The sequence below is a fragment of the Phoca vitulina genome, unplaced genomic scaffold, assembly GCF_004348235.1.
Source record: "Phoca vitulina isolate PV1807 unplaced genomic scaffold, GSC_HSeal_1.0 scaffold18, whole genome shotgun sequence".
NCBI lineage: Eukaryota > Metazoa > Chordata > Mammalia > Carnivora > Phocidae > Phoca > Phoca vitulina.
Window position 1 is genome coordinate 20345893 of NW_022589721.1, and position 4492 is coordinate 20350384.

Consider the following 4492-nt stretch of genomic DNA (forward strand, 5'->3'; position numbering starts at 1 on the left):
GGGCTAAATAGGCACTCGATAGCCAGTCTGGGAACATAATCAGCCAAGATAACCTTGTTTCTGTGGGAAAATGAATTCTATAGTCCACACAACTGTCTTAGCTAGCAATCATCTATTGGAACACATCCCTTCCGTCGAGTTGAAGGGTCTCTGCTGTTCATCATTATAAAGTTTCATGTTGTGAAAAGAACTATGAATTCAGATGATTGTGTTCTCAGCTGCCCCATGCCAGATGGGTTGTGCTCTTGGTCAAGTCACCTCATTTTCTTCTTTGGGGTCTTGCCTGTAGAATGAGGGCTTGGGCCAGATGAATTCCCATGCTCTTTTGGGATCTGAGTCTTTGGGATTTTGAGTCTCTTCATTATGTTACTCCCACTTCTAGCATGTTATTTCATTTCTCGCTGAATAGAAGGCTTCTTTGGCCCAGGGCTTGTTGGCTCCAGATCCATTTGTCACTCCTGTGTCTGTTGGTTTCTGGCTTGGTCCAGCCAATGGGAGGCAGTGGACCATGACTGGGGGGAGTCAGGAAAGGAGAAACCAGTGTATTTATCCTCCCCTCTGCCTTCAGAGGTTGCATTTCTTCCTTGACTCTGGATCCCACCAGCGTTATAGGGTGACCTCAGGACTTGGTTTCCTATGACCCTGCCTCCTCCTCTGTCCCTCCAGCTAAGGGGCAGGAGTGGCTTCCTGCTGTTCTTAATTTCTGGGTTGCCTCATTGTTTCCTGGAGGGTTTTCAACCCAGTGTCACCTGTGTAACCCATTCCCCACGTTAATTTCCTCTTGTTCCAAATATGTAGAGTGGTTGCTGTTTTCCTCGGTTGGACTTGGACTGAGACATTCCAACTTTTGTTGGTTTTACCTTATAACAGCCAGCAATAAAGATGATAATGATAATGTTGATGATTATAACCCCTTACTTGGTATATAACCTCACATATTACAAAGCTTTTACTCGGGTTCTATAATTTTAGTCTCATAATAACAGTGTGATGTAAGAAAGGCATTTATCATTAATTCCATTTTACAGAAGAGGAAATGATCTCACTGAGTAACACAGCCGGTAGGTCTTGGGACAGCTGAAACTAAAACCCAAGGCTTTGGTGTCTCATCTAACTCCCCCCTCCCCAAAATTGTCCTACTTTTCATCATTATCCTACCTACCCCGTTGGAATGGTGTCTTAATGCTGCTCCTTTAGGATGCCATTTTCTGAGTGTGAGACACAAACCATCCGTTGAGGGTGTATTCATTATCTATTGCTGTGTAACAAATTACCCCAACACTTAATGGTTTAAAACAGTCTCTTTTATTATTTTGGAAATGTAGGCATTAATGTTCCCCTCTATTCCACATTTTCTGGGTTGATTGTTCCCCCCAGAACTGGAGGAGTAGGTTCAGCCTGGGAGAGCTTTGAGGTTGTAATTTTCAACAATTTGAGCTGGAGTCTGGCTGCAACGTGATGAGGAGGAAGGTGGCTGGCTGATATTGGCGCTGTGCAGTACTGAATGTGCAGGTCTGCCCTTGCAAAAAAAAAAAAAAAAAGCAGCCGCTAGCCAAGGGACAAGCCCAGGGGGTGAAGCATAAACTTATTTGTATTAAAATCATTAAACGGGAAAGACCACTGTGTCTTTCTCTCCATCTGTATCCTTCACTGAGCATCGAGCATACAGCATGACACTAGAAAGCAAGTGGATCCCTGCACTGTGGGACTTACAATATCATCAGAAAGAAAAAAGTATTTTGTATTCTTGCATCCCTGGGGATGGCAGCATTTGGGAAGGATCAGGGTCTCCTTAGCCATCACACCCTCTGTGTTGTCAACCGTCAAGAAATATTTATATTTACCTTATGCTCACCTTGTGTCTCTTAGCCCACTGTCTAGGATTCCCTGCCAAGGACCTGAACTCGGTTATTTCTGGAAATCCCAGGGGCTGGTTCCTGTGTACATATGAACTCCGTCCTTCTGGCTCCAGTATTCTGTTTACCCTCCTTCTCGGCTGTATCTTTCTGCTCTGATGTTCACAGCCAAGTTTGGAGGTCCTTGCCAAGGCCGCACTGGCTGGTATCTATGGTGGGGCTACTGTCTCTCTCCAGCATCACTGTGTTCCATGCTGACCCAAGGAGAATGCCCATCTCTGTTTGCATCTTATCTGCTCACCTATGCCCCAAGCGGGGCCACCCTGCCTCTCCGTAACTCATTGGGATTTTTAGGAAATAATCCTATTTTTTGTTTTGTTTTGTTTTCTTCTGTTTCAGCTTCTCCCCTCACAGGTTCTTATCTAAGCTCCAAGGCAGGTGTAAAGAGGCATATCGGGAAGCTTCTGAGCCACGCACACAAGTTGCCTCTACTTTCCACCATTGCTCCACCTCCCCCCCCGGAACAGTGCCTAACGCTCTTCCCTTGGGATTCTATTTTCTAAGTGTGGGGCACAAACCATTGTTTGAGAGTGTACTAGTTATCTATTGCTGTGCAACAAGTTACCCCAACTGGCTTAAAAGAGCACCAGTTAGTACCTCACAGTTTTTCTGTGTCAGCAATCCAGGAGAGGTTTAACCGAGTCCTTTGGCTCTGGGTCTCTCAGATGGCTGGAGTCATCGTAAGGCTCGACGAGGAAGGACCTGCCTTCTGGCTCACTCATAGGGCTGTTGGCAGGATTCAGTTCCTTGTCAGCTCTTGTGCTGGGGGCCTCAGTGCCCTGGGAGCTGCTGGCTGGAGGCCCTCCTTGGTGCCTTGCCACGTGGGCCCCTCCAGAGAGTATCTCCCAACAAGGTACTGGCTTCATCATAGTGAGTAAGTGAGAGAACAAGAGAGAACACACACAAGATAGAAGTCACAGTCTTTTGTGACCTTCTCTTGGAAGTGATATCCATCATTTTTGCCAAAGTTTATTAATTAGACACAAGTAGCTGGATACAGCGCACACTTAGGAGGGGATTACACAAGGGTTGAATAGCAGGAGGTGAGAAGCATTGGAGACCATCTCAGAGGCCGTGTACCATGGACAACAGGGGTGGGGTGAAATTAATTTTGATGTTGAGCAAATTATGATTAAAAACAATTAGTCATTAGCTATTTATTTTGAAGTGTCATAAGAAAATGTTACTACTGGATATATTGCCAAAGAAGAGACTACATAAAAAAAAGCGGGGGGGGGGGGGTCAATTAAAAGAAAAATATGAAGTACAGGTGGTTTCTAAGTGTGACTGCCAGCAGGAACTGTGACTTGCTCCTAAGTGAGAGGATATGGCGATGACGATGGGATGTCACTCTCATGATTACGTTATATCATATAAGATTCTGTCATATCAGAGATTCTCCTAGTGGACTCGATGAAGTAGGTAAGCCTACATGGCAAGGAACTCAGGGTGGCCGAGGATCTGAGGATAGCCTCTAGCTGACAGCCAGCAAGAAGCCAGGACCCTCAGTGAGAAAGCCATAGGAAATGAATTCTGCCAACAACCTGAAAGAGCTTGGAAGTCGGTTCTTTCCCACTTGAGTCTCCAGATGAGAATGCAGCCCAACTGGCCTGTGGATTGCAGCCCAGTGAGACCCTCAGCACAGAACCTGGTTAAGCTACGCCTGAACTTCTGGCCCACAGAAACTGTGAGGACACAGGTGTGTGTTGTTTTAAGCCTCTACATTTGTGGTAATGTGTTATACAGCAATAGAACACTAATGCACCACTCTAAGACACATGCGAAAATCTAAAAAAAAACATTTCGGGACATGGCAAATTTAACTATATAATTTTTGTTTCAAATTGTCATGAGGTTCCAAATATTCTTCAGAAGGACAAAGCCCTCGAGGCCAAATTTAATAAGTCTTGGTGGAAAAGAGAGACCCATGAGCAGCATCTGTGGAGTGGAGTGAAGGGCACCTTTCTGATGGGGGTGCTATATACAACTAAGAGAAGGTGGCTAATCAAGGGTCATTGAGAAGACACCTTGCATCAGCTGAGTGAAGACTTTCTGAGGATTGGGCAGGAAAAGGACTAGAGAGTGTATTTATTTTTTCCTTTTGAGTTTGTGATCTGGAAGGAGAAGGATGAAAAAGAATGGTGGGAAGTTGACGTTGAGTGAGTCAAAGAGCAGCCGTAGGAAGTCTAATTAATTTTCTTGTGAGTGCTTAGCACTAGCTGGCCACAGGCTCATGGGATCACATCCATGGCTGGGACTAATATGACTAGAGAGTGAGGCCCTAACCTTTAGTTAACTAGTAGCTGGTATTAGAGGAATCCGTGGAGACAGAGCACCATGTTATAATCAGGGATTTTATTCTTGGACGTGCTCCGTATCAGATGTCAGCGCCAATGTCTACTTAATGTGGTAGTAATAGTTAAAAATTTGTGTTATTTTAATGTAAATGCTAGTTTTCATTGAAGAATTTGTCTTGGTTTGTGTTCCTCCAATGCGGAATCCAAGCAGGGATTTGGATGACAACAGTTAATTTGGAGGTGATCTGAGGAAGCTCTGTTAGGGGTGAGGAAGTGAGC